Consider the following 26,622-nt stretch of genomic DNA (forward strand, 5'->3'; position numbering starts at 1 on the left):
TAGTCGACTGACAAGGTCTGTTTGCGCTTTTTAAGGCCTGGTTCAACTGCACACGTCAGCATTTACAAGCGTAACCTCGCAAAACCACAGCTGCGCGTCAACGGGAAGGTGGCTCCTCCGGCAGCTGCGGCAGGACGTACACGCGCAGCACTGGCTCTGTGTTTGTCAGTGGGAAAGACGATCAAATTTGACTGGGTGCGTTTTGTCACTTGTATCAGGTCTACAGTGAAACTAACAGCTGAACAGACTTGTATTTACCTTCTGCACAGGGTGACCACGGCAAACGCCAGGATTTCACAAGTCAATTTCAAAGCACATTTAATGAACAGTTTTTCTGGACCTGGGCTCTTTTACACAACACAGAAGTGCCCAGGGAGCACATTGCGCAGATGGTAAATACACAAATACAACAATAGATTCATGCTCTCTCTGTATTTTGACGGGGATACGCACCTATGCTCCCGTAGAGCATCAAAAAATAGGATGGATCCTATTTTGTGAAATCCATCTAGTGCTTGGAGCCGCCCTCATTCACTTTCCATGCATTCTACAAATTATGCTGTGCTATGTCCAAAAGTTGCAGTGACATCCCTCTGTGACAGAAAGAACACATAGTCGTGTCCTCTAGTCCGACAGAAGCTGATGCATCAAACTTTTTGGGTTCTTTTTTAAGACAATGCAGTAAAGTGTGTTTACCTTGTTGACATGTTTCGGCTGCAGCTGCAAGCCACCTTCAGAACTGTCACCGGTGTTGGTGGTGACGTGTCGTATATCAGCTGCCAGGTCCATCAGGCTGACCACAGCCAGATGGACCTGAGAAGAAGAACCCAAGAAGTTAAAGTATATAAGAAGACAAAATGAACATCTTTTGCTTAGCTGATGCATCAGCTCACAAAGAAAAAGCAGTTTTTTTCCAGTGTTTACAGTTTATGCAAATTAGCCATGCGGTTTTAAGTTTCTTTTCTGTAAGATATAAACAAAGTTGCATTAAACACATTATAATGTCAAACGGGCTGATGTGGCTGTAGAGTGCTTATGGTTTATATGTTGTAAAGATGATGTAAACTGGAAGTCAGCTTGAAAAATAAGTTCAGTCTTTCATTTACATATCTCACCTAAGAATAAAATGAACGGAACTTTGAACTAGTTCAAAATTAAAATGGTGAACTATGAACGTGAACTGTTCACCTTGAACATGTGTGAACTGAACTTGGAACTAGTTCATGAAAAGTGTGAACTTGCACAACACTGGTTCACACCATCATGTAAACGTACTTTATATCTGAGTCCTTCTCGTAGAGAATAAAAATGTCTCAAGTGTCGTCTGTTTGTTTCGCTTAATGCGCCTCATAATCTGGTGCGCTTTATAGTCTGAAAAATATGGTAATACTTAATAATAATAATTAATAATTGTTCAGAGAGACAAGATCACTCAGTCAACAATAAAATATCCTTATTAATGTTCAATAATCATCACAAATCTATTTTGTGATTTATGAATAATGTCTGGGAAACACTGATATAGTTAATAAGATTATGTAAGGTATGTAAGAGAAGTGAAGAAATGTCCTGCCCAAAGAGATTTGAACTATCAGCCTTTGGAAAACTAAACGAACGTTAAAATGGGCTACGCCATTGAAAGCCCGTAATGCGTCTTCTGATTTATCCTTTCTCTGAATTTGTTTACAGCTGAAATGTTTTGACAGTGAAAAACGGCCGAAAACATCTCATTTAACCTCGAAATGAACTGGCACCAGCTCTGAGCCCGACCTACATGTGGAGAGGATTAGACGAAGAGAACGAACACAACTATGAGATAATGTTTGAAAGAAATTAATATATTGAACAAAATGTGGTTCTGTTTAGACTTTTGACTCACAACTGTTTTTAAACGGGCTGATATATGGACACGTTTATTAATATTCTGTTTAGACATGAGAACGGTTTCAGGTAATTTAATGAGAGATTAACGTTTCAACATTTCGAAAACATACAAATGACATTAAGTTTCGTCCAGTGATGTCAAGATAATTTGGTTAATTGAGCTGACAGTTGAGATTAAGCAGGTCACAATATAAGATAATAAAAAAACGAAAGCCAAAAAATTATTATTGTGAATATTTAGAAGTAAAAATGAGTCATTTCAATTCAATATTTCCAAAAAGTGATTTATTATCTGGCAGTTTATGGCACATTCTTAAATTTGGTCACATACTAGAAGATTCTTGAGCTACAGTGAGCGGCTGTCCCTGGTTCCCCTTTCGTTTTTCCCATGGACATTCTTAAAAAGGATATATATTAAAAGTTTTCTCAGGATTAATCAACTATGTGGTAACTAATGACCTATAATTTGTCTAAAATCTGTTTCTGAAATTTTATAAACCGTGAATTAAGCTCGAATCATCATTCATTCGAGCATCAAGTCCTGGTCTCAGGTCTCTGCACTGGCTCCTGTGGCTCAGAGACTTTAACTCTTTAATGTTTTGACACCTCCGCTGTATCACCAAAGACGTGATTTGACGCCCATTAGAAATAGTTCCTGTTTTTCCACACGTGAACAGAGGCTGTGATGAGTTGCATAAGCTAAATGGAAAACATGAATTAGGTCCACACAGGTGAACAACAGGTAAAAACAGGTGTACACTTGGCTGTACTGTATCTGGTGATGTGAAATCTGTTTTAATACATTTTTGTATGAATATTATACTCAGAACCTGCAGATATCAGATGCTGAATGTAGTTTTTTGTTTTCGATTTTGCACCTGACCAGGTAAACTCTCATTTTCAGTGAGCTGTAAATGAGTTGAATCACATTTAAACATCCATAAATGAAGAGTTCAGAGTCTAAGGTTTCCAGAGATACCAAATATGTCTGTGTTTCAATAAAGTTCATGAGTGTGAAAGTCATTTATTATCACTTGTGGAAGTCTGTTTTCTTTTGTGCAGTTATGCTCTATGGGGAGCCCTTGTCATATATGTATGGGTTGTTCCTAGTGGGCGTCCAACGGGGAAAGAGTTAAAGTGGTTCTGTTTGTCTACAAGTCTCTCCATGGCCGAGCACCAAAGTCCATCCCTGACATGTTAGTGCCACATGAACCATCTCACACTCTGAGAACTTCAGGGCAGAGTCCTGCACCATGTCGGGTACCTGCGAGAAAATAGTTGCTGAAATGAGCAGGTTTTAACGTTCTGGAATTTTACGGGCGGGTCAGGACTAAATCAGAACTAAACCTGGACTACACCGGGACTAATCTTGGACTTAAGGGAGAGGAAGAGCCCCAAGTCCGTGGAGCAAGATGACCGCAAAGCACGATCAGGTTGACCGCTCCGCTTACCTCCATGCAGCGCGGAGCTCTGCCAGCGCATCTCCAAACCTGTCCTGATAGTCAGTCCTGGTTCAGTTTTGGTTTAGTTCTGGTTTAGTCCTGTTTTAGTCCTAGTTCAGTCCTGGTTTAGTCCTACATGGTTCAGTCCTTGAATCAGTCCTAGGTTAGTCCTGGAATGAGTCCTAGGTTAATCCTTGAATCAGTCCTAGGTTACTCCTCGGTTAGTCCTGGGTTAGTCCTGATCTACACGAGCGTACCTCCAAACCTGTCCCGGCAGTGAGTCCTGGTTCTGTTCTGGTATCAGTCCTATGTCAGTCCTAGGTTAGTTCTGGTTTAGTCCTGTTTTAGTCCTAGTTCAGTCCTTTTTAATTCCTCCTGGTTCAGTCCTTGAATCAGTCCTAGGTTAGTCCTGGGTTAGTTCTGGTATCAGTCCTAGGTTAGTCCTGTTTTAGTCCTGTTTTAGTTCTAGTTCAGTCCTAGTTTACTCCTCCTGGTTCAGTCCTGGAATCTGTCCTAAGTTAGTCCTGGGTTAGTCCTAGTTTAGGCCTGGTTCAGTCCTTGAATCAGTCCTAGGTTAATATGGGTTTAACTTTGATATAATCACGGGTTAACGGGCGGGTGTGGTGCTGTACTGTGTGGGTGAGATCGGTGGCGAGTCTCTAGAAATGAACCAGTGCAGGACTCTACTTCAGGGACCGGCCTCCTGCTGGTGCCCAGAGTCCGGACTAAAAACGGGGAGTCAGCCTTTCAGTTTCATGCGGCTAAAACCTGGAAGAGCCCATAGCAAAGTGAAACTGAAGCTGAGATCTCATTTATGTCACATTTACATCTCCGAGACATAAATGAGCACTTATCAAGACCAAAGTGGTTTTCTCATTCTTCTCAAATGTCTCTCCTGAGAAATAAGTCTCACAGTGAGCATTGTATGAGTTCTCTAAATTCTCTCACAGCTGTCTCTGTTCTTGATCTCAGCGAAGAGAAAAATGAGAAGTATTCTGCTGCTTTCAAATATGTCTCAATTTGATATGCTCACTTGGAAGCGCCGTCTCAGTCGTGTCTCTCACAGCTCACTGTTGCACTTCTCAGATTTGTCTCATAACATTACGGTGGCTGAGGGGTTAGCACTCATGCCTCACAGCAAGAAGGTTCCGGGTTCGATCCCAGGGTCGAGTTGGCCCGTTCTGTGTGGAGTTTGCATGTTTCAACCCAAATCATACTACGCAGGTCTCCAGGAAGAACAGTTGATATTTAAGGCCAATTAAACACAATCAGTCAATGAACTTGTTGAGCAACGAGAGGTGGAAATTAACACTGTATTGTGATTTTAGTGTATCCGAGTCCGGCCACTGAAGAGCCATATATTCTGTGTTGCCAACGATTCCCGAGATCGAGGATTTAAAGCCAGAATAAAGAGAATGTTTGGTGAATTTTATCAATTGGAAAGACGTTATTGTCCTTCTTTCTACGGGATTTGGGAAAAGCTTAATATACCAGTTAGCCCCGTTAGCGGCGCATTACAGACGTCACGACCAAATAGCAGTGATTGGTTAAAGGTTGTATGGAGGATTTTTTTTTTTGTTTTTTTGTTTCAAGTTGTCAATGATAGCATTATAGAGGTGCAGTAGCCTTGTAATTATGATGACCAAAAAAAGAGAATAAAAATTCATCAACTCTGGACGTGGTGGGGCCAGCTAAACATTTGCCAATAGATAACGACACGGCCTCGTTATCTGTTAGCTGACAGGCTATCAATCAAACTCCCTACGTTTCTAGCGTAACTGACCTGCCTGCGCGCCGCCGGTACGTGGTTTACGTACGCCTGTCACGCAGTCCACAGACGCAAGACGCACAGACGCTGTTTACTCCACCAATGCAACAGTTCTTAGCGGCTTTTTTTGACCTATATCTTCCTCGCAGTTAGCACAAAGTTTGTTGCAATGGCAGACAAGAATCCAGGAGCAGTTAGCCGCAAAAGAAAGTCCGTTTTTGAGGTCGCTGAAAGAAGAAGACAAGGGGAAAAGCAGCGAAGCCAAACTAAGGTGATTCTTGTAGATTCATTCCAGCGATGGCGCGACTGAAGCAGACGCAGGGTCTAAAGACTGACGCACTGGTCGCCAAATTACTCCTGGACAGGTCACTTCTGCTTATTATGAAAACGTACTTTATTTCCAAGAGCTAGTCAAACGTTTTTCAGGACACGAAAGCGATATCCTATGTCTGAAAACGTAATTTTCAAGGCAAAGAAAGAGTCCGCTTGCTGCTGCGTGTTGTAGCTAGTTCATTCACACTGAATCTCCGCGCAACCTTCTCTGCTCCCCTTTCCTACTCCTGTCCCCGCTGCCCGTTCCGCTCTTCCCCCTTCTCCTCACTTCTACGGGCACGGAATCTCCGCGCACCGCTCCCCTCTCCCTCTCTCTCTCTCCTCTCTCCCTGCTCCGCTCTTCTCCCTGCTCCTCACTTCTCGTCCGCGAACGAAATGTCCGCACACACCGCTCCCCCGCTCCTCACTTCTCCGCCTTGCCTAACCAACACTGTAGTTAGTTGTTTACAAGTCATGTGCAGCTCACCGGCTGTAAACAAACCTGTTTCTGGCGTAGTGAGGAGGCGGGAGAAGGCGTTTCTACGTAGGGAGCTGTAGGGGAGGGGGGGTGGTTTCACGCATGCGCAACATTTGAAAAAGGACAAACAGTCGCTGGATTTCTCGTTCCTTGGAAAATCCTCTATACAACCTTTAAATGATTAAAAGTACCCGCTACCGTTGAGCGAACAAATCCTGTGAGGTCAGACGGTTTCTACGAAGTGAAACTGGATGGTGAATCAGGCTAGGACAGGGGTGCTCACACTTTTTCAGCGTGCGAGCTACTTACAAAATGACCAAGTCAAAATGATCTACCTAATACAAAGCCAAGCAAACTGCACTGAAACACTCTGTGCCCCTTTTTTGGACCCTCACCCACAGTTTGAGAACCTCTTCTTTAAGAGAACTTCCTCTGGCACTTTACACAAAACTGTGAAAAAAGTGAAGGAAGATTTTTAAACCTGTTTTTTAAAGTTCCAAACTGGAGTTGCATTCTTTTCTGGTTTTGCAGTGATATTTACCAGCCTCTGCACGTTTACCAAACCAAACGCACATCGTGACAAACACAGATGCATTTGTGCACTTTTGTTAGACAAACTTCAGCCAAATGTGGCAGTAGGTCTGTTCTGTAGATCCGCTCTATGCTGTAGACCTGCTTTGTGCCAACACTGTAACACAAATTTAGACTCGTTTTTGCTTCACATTTGGTCTTGCTCTTTTTAATCAGCCGCACTGTGGGAGGGGCTTGTGTTCGCTGTACGCAGGAAGGTGAGAGCGTGAAAAGGCGAGGGGCGGCGTGCTGACGTGAGGCAGATGGACAGGTAGGATGTTTAGGAAGTTGAACCTGCCCTGTGATGCACGCTGGTACACGAGGGCACACGCTGTTGCAGACGAGCCGTGCATAGGGAGCGTGTGTGTTTGTGATGTGCTGTAGAGTCCAACAGCAGCGGCCGTAATGAAATATGATGGCACTTGTTGAGTGTCAGATCTTGAGTGAGAGACAAGACCGAGTCTAAACGCGATCGAGTCCGAGACGAAACACGGCGATCTACCCACACGACCTTGGTGATCGACTGGTAGATGGCGATCGACGTATTGAGCACCTCTGGGCCAGGAGAATCTATGACAAAAAGAGAAATTCAATTTGTGAACTGGACAAACATTTATTTAGGTTGAAAACGTTTCTCAGCTCATCCAAGCTGCTTCTTCACTTCTGGTCAGACGCTGGAGGACACTTCCTTATATCTGCCTAAAGGAAGGAGCTAACTGCAATGAAACTACTCTGAAACTAAGGTTACGTTCAGACTGCAGGGCTTAACGCTCAATTCCGATTTTTTTGTGAAATCCGATGTTTTTGCGAGGTCATTCACATTTCCAATTAAATGCGACTTCTATGCGATCCCCTGTGTGAACAGTAAACGGCCCGAAAGTGTCCCACATGTGCACTGGAGACACGATGACGTCAACCGCAGCGTGGGGTTTTTGGCCGTGGTGTTTTGTGGGGCAGCGGCATCGACGTCTGTTGAAAGGAACGTGTGGATGTGGAGACGTAGCCAAGAGTGGTGAGTGGTGATGTGCTTCGCTTCAGTGACATGGAGTTCATTAACAATTTTCGCCTACTTCACAGAATAGTGACCTTTGTGGTTTGTTGATGACGCGTAGGTCGATGAATGCGCTTTGGCTGTTCAGAGTGAAGTCGCATGTCAAAAGATCGGATATGTATCGGTTTCAGGAGCACATATCGAAGTGGCCTGGGTCACATTTGAAAAAATCAGATCTGTGTCGTTCAGACTGTCATTAAAAGATCAGATACAGGTCACATAGGGGCCAAAAAATCAGATTTGGGTCACTTCAGGCTGCAGTCTGAACGCAGCCCAACATGCCTACCTGTTTAGTTTCTGTTTGTTAGCTTGGCCTATTCATATTAGCAGAATCATTCAGGCCCATAATGAGAGTTTTCACACGTCTGGCCCTGACCTGGCTACCCCTGTTGTTTTCTTTGTTTTAGGTTGTAGGATGAAGTTGTAAATAGGAGATAAATGGTGTCTGAGGCCTACATTTCTGTTCAAGGAAGGGTTGTCTTTCCTAACAAAAATAGTCTCTTTAACTCCCCTCTCAAACCAGTTATTTTCTCTGGCTCTGGTCTGTACCTCAGGGTTCTCAAAGGATATTTTTTGACCTCAATAAACGTTTCTCCAGTTGACAAATTGAGCCTCTCCTTTGCCGTGACTTCTACCTGGACGACCGAGGGATTTTTTTGACACCTCATGATTATTTATGTTTCGATTTGTTTGTATTGTAATTTTAATGTATTTCTTATTGTGTAAAGCACTTTGAATTACTTTGTCTACAAACTGTGCTATACAAATAAACTTGCCTTGCCTTGACTCAAATCTTGTGTTTAAAATGGTTTGACATGTGTTTACGATTTAAAACTACTGTGTTTTATGTAGATAATACGTAGCATTTATTATTATATTATTACTGAGGTGCATGTTTTGGGTTGATGGGAGTGTCTGCAGGAAACAGGGAGACCAGGAGTTGAACCCAGGACCTTCTCGTTGTGAGGCACTCAGCCAATGCCAGCGATTAGAGTGTGGGTTGTGATCCTTTTGATAAGTGAACTGCACACCTGTAAACACACAGAGCTCCTGGACGTGTGCTGTGTCCCGTGTGTGTCCAGGCCTGGAGCACATTAGAGCAGAAGAGCAGGATTTACACTGAATGTGACGGAGCAGATCACATCCAGATGCAGCCAATCAGAGAGCAGCTCCTCACGCAGACGGAGCGAGGGGCCGACACAGAGAGCAACACAGGGCAGAGCTGAGGTGAGGGAGGAGGCCCCAGAGCAGAGGGTAAAAGCACAAGGTGCATGTTTTAATATTGTTCTAAATTCAAGACTGTTATAATTAGGGGTGTGCAAAAATATCGGAATATCGATATATCGTATCGTTTAATGTGATGATACAGTATCGATATCGTGGGCTACTGTATCGATATATCACCAAGAGTATTTTTAGGTGTGTTTTACTAAATTATTTTGTTACAGTGCTACAGTTTTGTTGCTTGTGGAGTGAAAGGAAACTCATTTATGCAACACATTTGATATTTTTACTGTTTTGATGATTAAAATGTTTGTGTTTCATATGAACTTTGCACAAGAAGTGGTTTAACAAAGACTTTTAGTATCACAGCCATGATTTAGCCTTTATTTTTTATTGAACTATATCGAATTAATTTGAAATATATCATATCGAATCAAAAGTGCACTGTATCGAGATATGTATCGTATCGTGGCCTGTGTATCGAGGTATGTATCGTATCGGCAACTTCTTAATGATACCCAGTCCTAGTTATAATGTTGTATTTCAATGAAAAAAATATATTTGGGATTTTTTTTTTTTTTTTTTGCACATGTCAGTTACATTCAGTTTTGTTCTTCAGAGCTGAACTTATTTTTTTATTAAATGTTATATAGGAAAAATACATTTAAACAGCTGATGCAATGGATAAATCTAATGATTACTACGTAAATTTTGCCTTTTCAATTTTGCCTCACCTTCCACGGTGGTTGGTCTCTCACCCTGATCCAGCTCGGGTCGTCTACCAGAGACCCGGGAGCTTCAGAGTTCTGCGCAGGATCTTTACTGTTCCAGTACTGCACTTTTCTGGACTGAGATGTCCATTGTTTTTCCCGGTATCTGCTGTAGTCTCTTCCAGTTTGGGGGTTACATCCCCGAGTGTCTGATCAGCACAGGCACCACTGATGCCTTCATTTTCCAGGCTTTCTCCAGCTCCTCCTTGAGCCCCTCAAGGAGGAGCTAATATCAGGATAAAGGGAACACGAGAAACTAGGGGGAAAAAAATATGAGGGGCTCAAGGAGGAGCTGGATATATGTGTGTGTAATTTACAAACGAAAATAAAGCAAATGAACTTTCTCCAGAAATGTTACATAATGCACCTTTAATTTTGTGATTTCAGTATGATTTTTTGTTACTCTGTGACCCTGTAGATATAAATTCAAGACCTATAGGAAATAAATAATAAAAGTAAGGTGTTAGAAATAGTTTACAAGCCAAAATAAGGCAGATGAACTTTCCCCAAAAATGTTACATAGTGCACCTTTAATACTGTGATTTTAAATATATGCATTATGTCAAGATACCATAAGTAATAAATAACAAAACTACATTGTTAAAAGTTGTTTACAAGCTAAAATAAAGCAGATGAATCTTTTTCAGGAATGTTACATAATGCACCTTTAATTTTGTGATTTCAATATGATTTTAATAGCATGTGTGCAACCCTATACCAGATGTATACTATCCAAGACACATACGAAATAAATAATAAAAATGTGGCGTTAAAAGTTGTTTACAAGCCAAAATAAGGCAGATGAACTTTCCCCAGAAATGTTACATAGTGCACCTTTAATACTGTGATTTTAAATATATGCATCATGTCAAGATACCATAAGAAATAAATAACAAAAATATGTTGTTAAAAGTTATTTACAAACCAAAATAAAGCAGACGAACCTTCTCCAGAAATGTTACATAATGCACCTTTAATTTTGTGATTTCAGTATGATTTAGTGTGATTACTCATCCGAAATAAATAATACAAATGTGGTGTTAAAAGTTGTGTGTACGAGCCAAAATAAAGCAGATAAACTCTCGCCATAAATGTTACATAATGCACCTTTAATACTGCGATTTGAACTGAATACATTATGTCAAGATATCGTAGGAGATAAATCATAAAACTGTGGCGTTAAAAGTCGTTCCCAGGCCAAAATAAAGCAGATAAACTCTCGTCATAAACCTTCCCTCCTGTCAGTCCCTCCACGGTGACAGTGTGGGACAGATGAAGGCTCTGTGGGCCCGGAGCCGCCTGCGTCCCGGGACCCGGCGGTTCTGGTGGTTTGGGGGGCTTCCCTAAACCGCAGCCCAGATCGGAGCTCCTCTGTTGCCACGGCGATGCTTCGGCGAGCGGTAAATCTGTCAGAGCCGAGCGGAGAAGAAGAAGGAGAGTTGGCTCCGCTCCTGTCTCCGGGGATACGACCTCTGACCCCCGCACGTCATTTTTACACACTCGCGGACATATTTTTCTGGACGCGCTCGCCTTGTTTCTCTTATCGCTATAGTTACGGTGTAAATTTTTTTGACTTCGCGAAAGTTTTGTCCAAAGACCTTCCAGCAGTGACAAGTTGGGAATAAAAAAAAAGACGGTATTTAAATAGAAGTTTCACATAATAGTGATTTCAAATATGATACAAATGATGTGATGATTTTTTCCCAAAGGCGAGCAGCTCAAAATCATTCACACAATATAAATAAACGGGAAAAAATAAGTGTATGTAATGTAGTGTAATAAAGTAGACCTTTGTTTTTTTTGGGGCACTGTCACCAAATTTCACTGTTATGATTATAGCGAGAAGAATTAACAATAGAAGAATGGATTTAGGAAATGTGAAAGTTGCGTTAACACAATTTAAAGGTAAAATGAGTCCAGGGATTTTTTATGGGCTTAAAAACTTCTTCAGTTTTATCTATGACGCAACAATCTGGGCAAAATTTGAACAGAGCGGTTTTTGTTATTTTTTAGCTCAGAGGTTTTTTTTTTTACTTTATGGCTCAATGAAACCGCTGTGAATGAAATAAAATAAAACCGCAGGTGTGTTTTTGATGAGGGGTAAAATCCTCCAGCTCAGGAGATCCTCACGGCCAAGACGAGTTTAAGATCCGGAGATGGGTCCCCGGGTGCTCACAGTTTGCCGCAGTGATAGTATCAAGTAAATATTGTGTGAGTGTTTCGGCAAGGAGATGTCTTTTGCATTTGAAAAACACGTCATGACAGAGGAATTGGTATCTGACGTATCCGTGAGTACTCAGGACAAATCAAAAATCCAACACTACTCTGTATTTTTCACAGTTGCCACGTTTAACCCTCACTCTCTCCTCGGGGTCACCTTGACCTGAAGAAATTTTTTTTCCCTTCCTGCTGTCTTGGGGTGGGTGAATCAGACCCAAAAATTATTTATTTTCAAATAAATTCTCGCCAGGAGAGAAAAAAAAAAATCTTCAGGTCATTGTGACCCCGAGAAGAGCACTTAACTCTGAAGTAAGTGGGTGGTTTATTCTGATTTAAAAGCCAAATTAATTTATTTCTTGATTATGTAAATGTTTATTCTTCTTTAAAGATCGGATACAGGTCACATAGAAGCCAAAAAATCAGATTTGGGTCACTTCAGGCTGCAGTCTGAACGCAGCCATAATCCCTCCAGCGTTATCCTGCCTGGAACATCTCCTGAGGGAGGCGTCCAGGAGGCATCCAGAACAAATGCCCGAGCCACCTCAGCTGGCTCCTCTTTACGTGGAGTTTGAATTGATGTTTACTTGGAAAACACGTTAAATCGTCTTTATTTAATTGTGGATTGCTTCAGAAAGTCGACCCACGAGCATGCACTGAACGACCGGGATTATTTTTATGACAGTCTGAACGACACAGATCCGATTTTTTCAAATGTGACCCAGGCCACTTCTATATGTGCTCCTAAAACCGATACATATCTGATCTTTTGACATGCGACTTCAGTGTGAACGGCCAAAGCGCATTCATCCACCTACACGTTATCAACAAGCCACAAACATCATTATTCTGCGCTGAAGTAGGCGAAAATTGTTGATGAACTCCGTGTCACTGAAGCGAAAGCACATCACCACTCACCACTCTTGGCTCCGTCTCCACATCCACACGTTCCTTTCAACGGACGTCGTCGCTGCCGCTGCCCCACAAAACACCACGGCCAAAAACCTCGTCCTTCTCCTTCTCAATCTCCTCCTTAAAACAAGTAAGTTGTTCATGTTCGGGCTCCGGTACGAGAGGAACTTTAAAATCTCCAGGTGCTCAATGCTCGCGTCCATGTTTGGACAACTTCCGTAAACACAGAGCACGCTCGCTGCGGTTGACGTCGTCGTGTCTCCAGTGTCACATGCGGGACACTTTCGGGCTGTTTACTGTTCACACTGGAGTCACATGCAAGTCACATTTAATTGGAAATGTGAACGACCTCGCAAAAACATCGGATTTCACAAAAAAAAAAAATCGGAATTGAGCGTTAAGCCCTGCAGTCTGAACGTAGCCTATGTCTCTCAGATGGCCTGGGTCCCACAGGAGGAGCTGGAGGAAGTGTCTGGGGTGAAGGAAGTCTGGGAATCTCTGCTTACAATGCTGCCCCCGCGACTTGGCCCCGGATAAATGGGAGAAAATGGATGGATGGACCTCAATTCGGGGTTATTATTTTCATGTAAACTCAAAGAAGAATATTTTAAATTAGAACAATTCATTCGGAATAAAAAAAAACAAAAAACATAATGTAAATGTATGTATGAGCGCGGCCGCTGTTTACCTTTGTGGTGGCTAATGCTACCGCTAACACTCAGAGCAGGTTAAACGTAGACAATGGAGGCTCTGCAGACTCTTAAAACGCACTTATAATGACAGAAAAGACATTTGTGTTACCTCTTTAATACCTTCATGTAGCCTTTGGTGTGGATGCTCAACTGCGACAACAGCGACAACAGCGACAACAGCGACAACAGCGACAACAGCACAACTGCGACAACAGCGACAACAGCGACAACAGCGACAACAGCGACAACAGCGCTAACTCAGACTTTGTTTAGGCATAGTCAGCCATGTGCTCCGAGGATGAGCTTTTTTTTTTTTTTTTTACAGTCCTCACTCTTGGTTTTATCCATGAACTGTGGTAGAAAGTAATGAATTTGAAAAGTATAAGCGCTTGAATCGGCACTACTTTGTTGGGTCAAAATAAAGAAACTGGAATTGTGCGTAATTAAAGAAAATTGTGATGCACTTGGTCCGTTCATGACTTATGTGAGTCAGTATAGTCATATTTTCTTTGCATTTTCTGTAATTTTACCTAAACAAAAACCTAAAACAAACAAAAAAAAAAACTAGACAATTTATGCCTCTCTTTACTGTTGGCTGGTATGAAATTGGTCAAAAATTTTAACACCAGGGAAATTAATGGTTTTGGATAAATCCACTGAGACAGGGGACATGGGCCTCAAAACTCAAGGTTCAAGGTTCAAGGTTTAAGTTCAAGGTTTAAGGTTCAAGGTTTAAGGTTTAAGTTCAAGGTTTAAGGTTCAAGGTTCAAGGTTTAAGTTCATGGTTTAAGGTTTAAGTTCAAGGTTTTAAGTTCAAGATTCAAGGTTCAAGGTTTAAGTTGAAGGTTCAAGGTTTAAGTCCAAGGTTCATGGTTTAAGGTTTAAGTTCAAGGTTTAAGTCCAAGGTTCGTGGTTCAAGGTTTAAGTTCAAGGTTCAAGGTTTAAGTTCATGTTTCAAGGTTTAAGTTCATGGTTCAAGGTTCAAGTTCAAGTTTTAAGGTTCAAGGTTTAACTTCAAGGTTGAAGGTTCAAGGTTTAAGTTCAAGATTCAAGGTTTAAGTTGAAGGTTCAAGGTTTAAAGTTCAAGGTTCAAGGTTTAAGGTTCAAATTTCAAGGTTTAAGGTTCAAGGTTTAAGTTCAAGGTTCAAGGTTTAAGGTTCAAGGTTTAAGTTCATGGTTTAAGGTTTAAGTTCAAGGTTTTAAGTTCAAGATTCAAGGTTCAAGGTTTAAGTTGAAGGTTCATGGTTCAAGGTTCAAGGTTTAATTTCATGGTTTAAGGTTTAAGTTCAAGGTTTTAAGTTCAAGGTTTAAGGTTTAAGTTCAAGGTTTAAGGTTCAAGGTTCAAGGTTTAAGTTCAAGGTTTAAGTCCAAGGTTCATGGTTCAAGGTTTAAGTTCAAGATTCAAGGTTCAAGGTTTAAGTTGAAGGTTCATGGTTCATGGTTCAAGGTTTAATTTCAAGGTTCAAGGTTTAAGTTCAAGGTTCAAGGTTTAAGTTCATGTTTCAAGGTTTAAGTTCATGGTTCAAGGTTCAAGTTCAAGGTTTAAGGTTCAAGGTTTAAGTTCAAGGTTCAAGGTTCTTTATTTGTCATTCAAATATGCGAGAGAAACACATGACAGATCGAAACGTGCTCCCCGAGGCCCAGTGATCCAGAGAAAGACAAAAACAACAATAAATAAGCAATATTAAAAAAGTAAGTTCATCAAAACAACAACTTTTAGCAGTTCCAATCCACAAGGAGAAGTAAAACGTGGCAAGATAGAGTCGCAGCCCAAGCAGGAAGTCAGTGTGAACTGTTCAAAAGTCTCAGGAAAAAAACTGAACTTTAGCCGAGATCTTCTGGCTTTGCTGCTCCTCAGTTTCCTCTCTGGGACTTTCCTGGGTAAACAGGGACGTCTGGCCACTCTGCGACTTGGTCAGAATCATTATAAATTAGATTCTGAACACTGAGTTCTCAAAAATCGACTTTATTTGTCTAGATTTTCTTTAGAGATACGTCTTTTAGTAGACAGATTTATTGCTCTTGTACTGTAATAAAATTGAGTGGCCTTAGTCTGCTTCTTCACACTGTGTGGTATCGGACTGGTATCGGTATCGGTGAATATATTAAGGACAAGTATCGGTATCAGATTAGAAAAGAAAAAAAAAAAGGTATCGGAACAACACAAATTTTCACACACTATGATCCAAGTTTCAGACGCCTCTAGATTCAAAAAGAATGTCGACTGGACGGGCTAATCCATGTATCATTCGTTCATTCGTTTTTCAAAATAAAACCAAAAATAAGAAAAGGAAAATACTACAATTTTCTTCTTATTTGTCTCTACATTAAAATGTAAAAAAAAAAAAAACAACAAAAAATGGATATCCAAAAAATAGATAAGGGCCGTTTCTCGTTTCTGTGACTGTGATGCAAGACTTTTGTGCAGCATATGGACTGAACCAGGACTAAACCAGGACTAAACCAGGACTAAACCAGAACTGAACCAGAACTGAACCAGAACTAAACCAGAACTGAACCAGAACTGAACCAGGACTAAACCAGGATAAAATCAGGATTAAACCAGGACTAAACCAGGACTAAACCAGAACTGAACCAGAACTGAACCAGGACTAAACCAGAACTGAACCAGAACTGAACCAGAACTGAACCAGACTAAACCAGAACTGAACCAGAACTGAACCAGACTGAACCAGGACTAAACCAGGATAAAATCAGGATTAAACCAGGACTAAACCAGGTCTAAACCAGAACTGAACCAGGACTAAACCAGGACTAAACCAGGTCTAAACCAGAACTGAACCAGGACTAAACCAGAACAAAATTGGGACTAAATCAGGACTAAACCTGGACTAAACCTGGACTAAACCAGGTCTAAACCAGAACTGAACCAGGACTAAACCTGGACTAAACCAGGTCTAAAGCAGGTCTAAACCAGATCTAAACTAGGTCTAAACCAGAACTGAACCAGGACTAAACCAGGTCGAAACCAGAACTGAACCAGGACTAAACCTGGACTAAACCAGGTCTAAAGCAGGTCTAAACCAGATCTAAACTAGGTCTAAACCAGAACTGAACCAGGACTGAACCAGGACTAAACCAGAACTGAACCAGGTCTAAACCCGAACTGAACCAGGACTAATCCGGGACTAAACCAGGTCTAAAGCAGGTCTAAACCAGATCTAAACCAGAACTGAACCAGGACTAAACCAGGACTAATCCAGGACTAAACCAGGACTAAACCAGGACTAAATCCCTTTCTCTGTCCCAGTCTGGACCCAGTCTCAGTCCTGGTCCTGGTCTCAGTCCCGGTCTGGTTCTGATCAAACGACAGCCTACATGGGCGCACCTCCGGGCCCGTCCCGACACTCAGTACTGGTTCAGTCCCGGTTTAGGCCTGTTTTAGTCCCGGTTTAGACCTGGTTCAGTCTTGGTTCAGTCCTGGTACCTACGGAAACAGGAAACGGTCGTTATCTGTGTTTTCCATTCTTCATTGAAACTGAAAAAACAAATCCGATATCTGCTTTTTCATTTTGGTTTTGGACACAAATAATGAAGAAAATTGTTGTTTTTTTCGTTTTCTTATTTTTGGTTTTATTTTGAAAAACGTATGAACGACTGATACACTGATTCTGGCCCTGGAGTACACTGCTGTTGTGCCCTTAAGCAAGACACGGCGATGCAAACTGTCAGCCTCACAGTTCAAAACAATAGGAGTTAAATCTTTATTTTTACGTCTTTAATTGTCAAAAGACGAAGCTGACCCGTTTTCGCTGACACTAAGTGATTTACCGCTGTGTCCATGTTGGGATGTTCTTTTATGACCGTCACAAATCAAAAACGAAGCGCTTGAAACGGCTCCATCCGATGACACCGCGCCTTTTTAAAACGGGCCTAATGTTTTTCTAATGGTCTTTTGTCATAGTTTCGCTCTGTTCATCCATAAAGTTTCACCGCTGGCTCGTGGAACGGCCTTTTTCACTCTGACACCTCATTCTCCGGAGGAACTCTCAAAACTTTTCCAAACGCACGTCGAGTCGGCTCCTCAGATAATTACCCTCGGAGTTTTGTTACAGCCGTCTCCATGGAAACTATCTGCTGAATCTGGGGGTTTGTGCTGCGGTAAATTTAGCTGCTCCTCACGTAATGTCATTAAGTTGTGTGTCATCGAAAGGCAAAAAAAAAAATAAAAAAATCAGCAGGAGGGACATGGACAAACAAGTGAGGCACAGGAAGAATATATGGAATTTACATGGAAGACTAGAAACTAAATCCTTAAAGATGCGCTGTGCAACTTTTCTAGTGGAGGGTCCGCTACCTCCTTGCTTCCAAGGAGATGTTACTGCTTTGCCTTGAATGTTCCATGGTATGACTTTAAACATTTCCATCTAGCACTTATTCATTTTGTGTGTTTCTATTGCTCAAAAAATACAATAATTTCTTCTGTGAATCGGGCCATCTCTCCACAGATCTGAACTGTCATGTAGCGTAGTGATGTAACACACTTTTGTGATAAATATATTTAATCTATACTGTGGAACAGTATAGATTAAATTAAAACAGAATTAAAGATTAAAACAGAATAAAGAAATACAATTTACATGGAAAAGACGAGATCATGGATACAAGCGCTCGAAATGAGTTTCCTCTGCAGGGTGGCTGGGCGTCTCCCTTAGACAGATGGTGAGGAGCTCAGTCACACGGGAGGAGCTCAGATTAGCGTCGCTGCTCCTCCACGTTTGTTCTGGATGCCTCCTGGACGCCTCTCTCAGGAGGTGTTCCGGGCATGTCCCACCGGAAGGAGGCCACGAAGAAGACCCATGGCGACCCAATGCGACTTCTATGTGATCTCCGTGTGTGAACACGGCCCGAAAGTGTCCCGCATGTGCACTGGAGACACGACGACGTCAACCGCAGCGAGCGTCTCTGTGTTTACGGAAGTTGTCCAAACATGGACGCGAGCATTGAGCACCTGGAGATTTTAAAGTTCCTCTCGTACCGGAGCCAGAACATGAACAACTTACTTGTTTTAAGGAGGAGATTGAGAAGGAGAAGGACGAGGTTTTTGGTCGTGGCGTTTTGTGGAGCAGCAGCGACGTCCGTTGAAAGGAACGTGTGGATGTGGAGACGTAGTCAAGAGTGGTGAGTGGAGATGTGCTTCACTTCAGTGACACAGAGTTCATTAACAATTTTCACCTACTTCAGCGCAGAATAGTGACGTTTGTTCACATTGAAGTCGCATGTCAAAAGATCAGATATGTATCAGTTTCAGGACCACATATCCAAGTGTCCTGGGTCGCATTTGAAAAAATCTGATCTATGTCGTTCAGACTGTTATTAAAAGATCAGATACAGGTCACATAGGGGCCAAAAAATCGGATTTGGGTCACTTCAGGCTGCAGTCTGAACATAGCCTAAGTTTCTGGGCTGGACTGGGAAAGCCTTGAGGTCCCCCTGGAGGAGCTGGAGGAAGTGTCTGGGGTGAAGGAAGTCTGGGAGTCTCTGCTTCGACTGCTGCCCCCATGACTCGACCCCGGATAAGCGGAAGAAAATGGTTGGCTGGATGGAATTTTCATGGAAACAAGCAGGTAACAGATCACTTCGTGGAAACGGTCTGACCTCGCAGCATTAGAATTCGTTCGCTCGATGGTAGACGGGTACTTCGTGACGTATGCAATGCACCACTAACGGGGATAACTGGTATATTAAGCTTTTCCCAAATCCCGTAGGAAGAAGGACAATAACGTCTTTCCCCTTGATAAAATTCACCAAACATTCTCTTTGTTCCGGCTTTAAATCCTCGATCTCGGGAATCGTTGCCAACACAGAATATATGACTCTTCGCTGATTGACTGGTGCCCGGACTCACACTTCTGGCATTTTTGCGAACTGTTTAGTGTATTCCGATTTCTGACCTAGTCGCTGGAGAGAAATGAAATTGAGCGGAGGCACTAGGCGGCACCAGCCTGACCAGGTTCACCGGAAAAGTTGCGCAATGCACTTTTAAACTTGCCTTACAATAGAAATCAGCAAATTATCAGCAACCATTTTAGCTGCTCCTCATCTCTTTAATAACTCGGCCATATTGCAGCTGAATCCATCGACATTTTCTGGGGCTGTGATGCTAACTGTAGGCACTGCTCCCTCTTGGGCTTATTAGAGTCTGATCTTAGACTTAAACTTGTTTGATCCACAAGGGAGATCACTTAATCTGGTCTTTATTTGAACACAGTTTAATCAGAAATCAAACATCTAAACAGAACCATCAACACTTATATTGATCACAGGCTCCTGAAAATGTGCAGTGTCAATCCATTTTGTATTTTTTCTTGACTTCTTAAAGCTTTTGTCAGTGTTTGCCAATGTATGCGCTGTGTCACTATGGTAACTACTGAACTTTCTACCATAGAGGTACACCTAGAGCACCCCCAGCAGGATGTCACCGCAAAAGTAGCACCTTACAGGCTGCAGAAATCACAGATCTTGAGTTTCTCTGGGATAAACTGGTCAAGGCTTGTCAATCAGACCTCCTTACTGTGAGGCGACTGTTGCTTTAAAACTGTAATGTGTTATTTATTTATGACGTGTTAGTGTCATTTCAGAGTAATTTGTTTCATTATAATATTACTGTGTTTAAAATGTCAAATGTTACACGACTATTGCAGCACTTTTAATTTACTCTCAACAAAATAACTGTGAAGATGCTGAACTTTTGCGCCGTATATGGACTGAACCAGGACTAAACCAGGACTAAACCAGGACTAAACCTAAACCAGGTCTAAACCAGGACTAAACCACAAATGAACCAGGATTAAACCAGGTCTAAACTAGGTCTAAATCAGGACTAAGCTAGGTCTAACCCAGGACTGAACCAGGACTAAACCAGATCTAAACCAGAACTGAATCAGGACTAAACCAGAACTGAACCAGGACTAAACCAGATCTAAACCAGAACTGAACCAGGACTAAATCAGGACTAAACTAGGTCTAAACCAGGACTAAACCAGAACTGAACCGAGGACTAAACCAGATCTAAACCAGAACTGAACCAGGACTAAATCAGGACTAAACTAGGTCTAAACCAGGACTGAACTAGGACTAAACCAGGTGTAAACAAGGACTAAACCAGGTCTAAACCAGGACTAAACCAGAACTGAACCAAGGACTAAACCAGGACTAAACAAGGTCTAAACTACATCTAAACCAGGACTAAACTAAGACTAAACCAGAGCTGAACAAGGACTGAACCAGGACTAAACCAGATCTAAACCAAGTCTAAACCAGGTGTAAACAAGGACTAAACCAGGACCGAACCAGGACTACTCTTGGACTAGAACTTGGAATCTAGAACCGCCCCTGAGAGTACCCCGAGTCCGTGGAACAGGATTAGCCCCGTGGAGCGGAGTTACCCGACGGTCTCTCTGGCGTTTCTCGCTGCTGATATCTAATATATCAAATTTGTATGAATTTTAGCGAATTTGTATGAAGAAAAACCCACCACTTCAATCCCGGTTAAAAAAGCATTGTGATGCGCTTTACTCACATTTGTACCGAGTAAAATATTATTATTTTTTTCCCTATAAAGCTGAACATTACTGTCTTAAAGGAAAAAGCAACACATTACAGTAATTAGTTACTTTTATACCTCGTTACTCCCAACACTGATAATTACCGCTCCGTCCTGTCACATTTGTAAACAGTTATCTTGCGTTAAACCAGTTGCACAGTTGTGATTTTATGCCTCAAATAAAACTTGTTCCGTGGACCTTCTTGTATTTTAGTGAAAAGTGCAGATACAAAGTTTTCCATGTTTTCCAGATGTGTCCGAGCGCGCTCCCAGCCAGATTCTCGGAGGAGGTTCTCGTGTTGGCCACGGACACAGGGGCCATTGCTCATTTTAATGTTTGAAGTTTATAATGTTCTCATGTCTTCCCATCTGGAGAGGCAGGGCGCAGCAAAGCATCGTGGGAAGAAGAAGACATGGCTGCCGATCTACATTTTAACGGCTGACCTGAGTGTGCGGGGCCAGAGTGTTCATAAAAACGCAGATTCGGAGAGACAGGTGCTGCGGACGAACGGGGGAAAACGCACTGAAAAAGATATAATACTTTCTTCGAGCTATAACTTTATGTAAACATCTTTAGTAGCGTAATAAGTCTCCACATCATTTGACCTTAAGTGTGTTCTTTTGGTGCATGGAAATCCCTTTTGAAACGGTGTTGTGTTATAGAATTATTGGTTTAACTTTATGTATTTTTAACATTTTTCTCTTGGAATATTTTGTCTTGACCTCAGACCTTCATTATGAATGTCCCGAAGAAACCTACACGCACGAAGGAGGCAGCCAGAGGTGGTTAGTTATATTTACTTCACTAACTTTTTTAATAAATTGGACTTTTCAGAGTACTTTTCTAGCAGCGAACTTTACTTTTACTTGAGTATTTTCTATTGAAGTAACAGTAGTCCTACTTGAGTGAAAGTTTTGGGAAGACGCAAAAGTGGCATCGCGTCTTCACTTTTTATTCTGCGTTTAGACGAGCGTTTTTGGGAGGAAATCTGCCTGGATACGGTGACGCAAAAGTGTTTGGAATTTGATTGAGTATCTTTGTACTTAAAGCAACAAGGGCGTCTTTGGACATACGGAAGTTGAACAATTCGTACACAAAGTAATTCAAAGCGCTTTGCAGAATAAAAAATACATTAAAATCACAATAAAAACTAATCAAAACATAAATAATCATCATAAAACGATGGCATGAATAGGGGTGGGGTCATATAAGTTTTTCTTCTTCCCACTCCTTTTTGAGAAATGTGCTTTTCTGTTGTTTACACTGTATATGTAGTATACATGATTATTGTTTCTCTCTTGGCACAAACTCAAAATAAAAACTAATCAATCAATCAAAAAATTAAAGATTAAAATTAAAAAAACAGAGAGTTAATTACACACCGTATTTTCCGGGCTATTAGACGCACTCTTAAGCCTCCAACTCCATCAAAAAACGACCGCACGCCCCACAATCCAGAGCGCCCCATACACGAATCCACTCGGGTGTCCCAGTACGACTTCAGTAAACTACAAAGCCGCACCACCCGCAGACCACGCAAACACACACGGAGCAGACAGCGACCGCACAACGAAAAACACCCACACTCATCACTCCACGCCGACGAGGAACGGAACGGAGGAACAAACCGAAAAAGCGAGTGCAATGTGCCGCTTCTCGACACGACTGAACAACTGAGTCACTGCGAACACGCCGACAATCCCTTTGGTCCCAGACAGCACCCTCCCTACACGCCACAACTGAACAAAGCCCAGAGTCACCGTGAAAGAGCCAAACAAACAAAGTCCCACTGACCCATCCAACTGTTGTGTTTCGTTTAAAGTCCGGTGCGGTTTATTTGTGAAAAAAGTTCGAATATAGACCATTTAATGACAGTGCGCCTTATAATCCAGAGCGCCTAATAGCCCTGGAAAATACGATAAATTAGAGAGCTACTCCTTCCATTAAGCTGTTCCACCATCGACTGGTTCTCCAGGTCTGGTCCATATCCGTCTGACTCGCCTGCGACGAACTGGTGCATCCAAAATTTGACAGAGGTGATTGCAGATTCTTCTCTGTTCACTAATAGTATCTCTGCAGATTCTGTACATTTGTTGGGAGCCTCTTGTAAGTTTATTAGAGCTGCCAGCGCAGGAAATGATCCGACATGTTTGTTTCTGTGTACTGTATGTATGTGATGTAAACGTGTACGCGACCGTGACCAGATCTGACCAGAGTTTTGCGTCTTGGGCAGTGTAGAGGGAAACACTAAGGTGGGCGTATTCAACTTTTCCACTCTGGAGGGAGGTTTCAGGTTTTTTGCGTTTTTAAGCCCCAAAAACGCCGTCACTATTTAAACAAAAGGCTCTTCTGATAAATATTATGTTGTTTTTACCCACAAGCTTTCTCATGTAAACAGGCCCTTAGGCTAAGTTCATACTGGAGCCTGAAGTGACCCAAATCTGATTTTTTCCCCCCTTATGTGATTTGTTTCTGATCTTTTAATGACAGTCTGAACGACACAGATCCGATTTTTTCAAATGTGACCCAGGACACTTGGATATGTGCTCCTGAAACCGATACATATCCGACTTGTGGAGGGCGGAGTTGTAGAGCTATTATTTTGATTATCTGATTATCATGACTATTTGTATTTTTTTGTTATTTTTGTGGTGTTTTGTCATGGTTTTGTTCTGTTTTGGTTTCACTGTTGTTGAGAATGTGGTGCATGTACATCAGGGGTGTCAAACTCATCTTGGTCTGGGGGCCGTATCCAACCGACTTTGATCCCAAAGTAGGCTGGGAAAAAAAAAAAAAGGCATATATACCCCAAAAATAGCAATAAGTTCAAACATTTGTGCAGAGAAACGCGAATCTATTATAGAAATCTTTATTAATTGATGAACTTTCTTTTACAAAATATTATAATATTATGAACAACCTGAAACTACAATATTTTAACATGAACTTGTATGTAAATAGTAATAAGTCAATTTTTCTTGGAAAATCCTGCACTCGGCTCCACTTTTCTCATTTTTGACATTTTGCTGATGAGGGTGTCACAGTCAACAGTCAAAACGATCGTCCTTTAAGAGCGTTTGGAAAGAGGCAAGTCTTCAGCTGCCATGATAAACACCGCAGAAAATTAACAATATTTTAATAGAAAATATAATTTAAATATTTTAGTAGAAAATCAGCCGAGGGCCACATTAAAGGTCTTGGAGGGCCGGATCTGGACCCTGGGCCTTATGTTTGACACCCCTGATGTACATCTGTCTGTTTTCTGTATAAAAATAATAATAATATTAAAAAAATTATTGCCTGACATGAACCCCAGAAAGAATAGTTGTTGTTTTTTAGTAGCTAATGTGGATCTAAAAACAAACAAACAGCTCAGTCTTACATTTATTCAATCACAGGTAGTTTTACAGCTCAAAAATACCTTGAAAAACTTGCATTCTGACTGTGAGCGGGGTCGCCTCTCCACAGATCTGACCTGTAACTTGGTTTGTTTTGGTCTGCATGAAAATATCAAGGTTTAATCACACTGTGAAACATTCCAGATAAAGCAACAACAAGCATTTTTTGACAGACAATGCACAATGCACCTTTAACTAACTTTAACAAACAAAATGAAATGACTTTTTTTTTTTTTTACCATATACCAGGGTTTTTGTGCTAGCAACGGTGTATTTTTCTCCATAAATACTTCATAATGGTCTCCAATTAAGCCCCTTTAAAGCGTCGTGAAGCAGACTTTGTGTAAACCTCTGACTTCATGTGTTCATTTAGGGCTTAAGTCTAATCTCTGCCTCTTTCTTTTCTTTCTGTTCTTTCCCTTTTGATGGATGGCGGGTGAAAAAAAAAAAAAAAAAAAGCACGTGGAGGTGTATTTTTAGATGCTTACGTGTGCCGTGTGATAATTATAGCGCGGGAGAGGAGAGACAGGTTTTCTCGGGGAGTGTTTGAATGAATCACCGTCGTGAAAAAAACAAGAACCTTTGACTGCGCACTGTAAAAAAAAAAAAAAAAAAAAAAACAGAGCCCGTGTTCAGATGAGATCACTCAATAGTCAAACATTAACGATGATTACGACGGAGAGAAAGGAGAGTACAGCTGCTGCGCGGTAACATGTGCTCGTTTTATTGTTTAAGAAAGGAGTAAGTGCAGTTAACGAAGTAAAAGTAGTAAAATATGAGCTTTGTGTAACTTTTCAGGTGGAGTGTCCGTCTAATGCTTTTCTCCAACGGACATGTTATTACTTTGTCTCGAATGTTTCACAGTACGACATTAAACCTGAGACCTGGAGACCAAACCAGACCAAGTTACAGGTCAGGTCTGTGGAGAGGCGACCCGCTTACAGTCAGGATGAATGTTTTTCTTGGTGTTTTTGAGCTTTAAAACCACTTGTAATTAAATAAATGTAAAAGTAGAGCTTGTTTACTAGCACAAATCTGGAGAAGGACAATCTGTATATCATTCGTTCATTCGTTTTTCAATATAAAACCACAAATAAAATGAAAAAATGGATAATGATTTGTTTTTTCAGTTTTCGATTTCGTGTTTAAATGAAGAGTGGAAAAAACGGATAACAATTCGTTTTCCCATTTACAGGACTTCCGTGACTGCGATGCCGGACTTTGCGCCGCATACAGATTGAACAAGAACAGAATCAAGATTAAACCAGAACTAAACCGTTTTCAGCCCAGGTCTGGTCCCGGTCTCAGTTCTGGTCCTGGTCTGGTCCTGGTCTCAGTCCCGGTCTCAGCCCTGGGCCTGTTCCCGGTCTCAATCCTGGTCTCAGTTCTGGTCTGATCCCAGTCAAAATCGTGGCCTGGTTTGATCTCCATGAAAATAGAAAAGTTTAATACCATATAGTGAAACATTCCAGGTGTTTTTGAGCTTTAAAACCACCTGTAACTGAATAAATGAAAAGTAGAGCTGTTTAATGTCAGACCAGAGTCCTGCATGGGTCCATTTTTGGAGACCCGCACCCGCCCATTACTCCAGGACTAAACCAGGACTGAATCTACGCCGTCATCAATCGTGGATTATAAATATATACACACCACAACTGTAGAACTGATTGCCAGGACTACACTAAGACTGGACCAGAACTACACCAGGAGTAAACCAGGGTTGAACCAGGTCTAAACCAGGACTGAACCAGGTCTAAACCAGGACTTAACCAGGTCTAAACCAGGACTGAACCTACGCCTTGACATTAGTGGATTATAAATATATACACGCCACAGATCGCCGAGTCAATCGCCAGGACTACACCAAGACTACACCAAGACTACACCAGGACTACACCAGGACTGAACCAGGACTGAACCAGGACTGGACTAGGACTATACCAGGACTAAACCAGGCCTAAACCTGGCCTTATTCAGGACTAAACCAGCGTCAAGATGCAACTGTCGAGCCAATCGCCAGGACTACACCAGGACTGGACCCAGTCTAAATCAGGACTGGACCAGGACTGGACCAGGACTTAACCAGGACTTAACCAGGACTTAACCAGGACTTAACCAGGTCTAAACCAGGACTTAAACAGGACTAAACCAAAACTGAATTAGGAAAAAAACAGGATTAGACCAGGTCTGAACAAGGACTAAACCAGGACTACACCAGGACTAAATCAGTGTCATTAGCATAAATATATAGATGCTGCAACCGCTGAGCTGATCGCCAGGACTATACCAGGACTATACCAGGACTATACTAGGACTATACCAGGACTATACCAGGA

This window comes from Boleophthalmus pectinirostris, unplaced genomic scaffold (assembly GCF_026225935.1).
Source record: "Boleophthalmus pectinirostris isolate CB_2022bp ecotype Guang Dong unplaced genomic scaffold, ASM2622593v1 HiC_scaffold_19, whole genome shotgun sequence".
Lineage (NCBI taxonomy): Eukaryota > Metazoa > Chordata > Actinopteri > Gobiiformes > Gobiidae > Boleophthalmus > Boleophthalmus pectinirostris.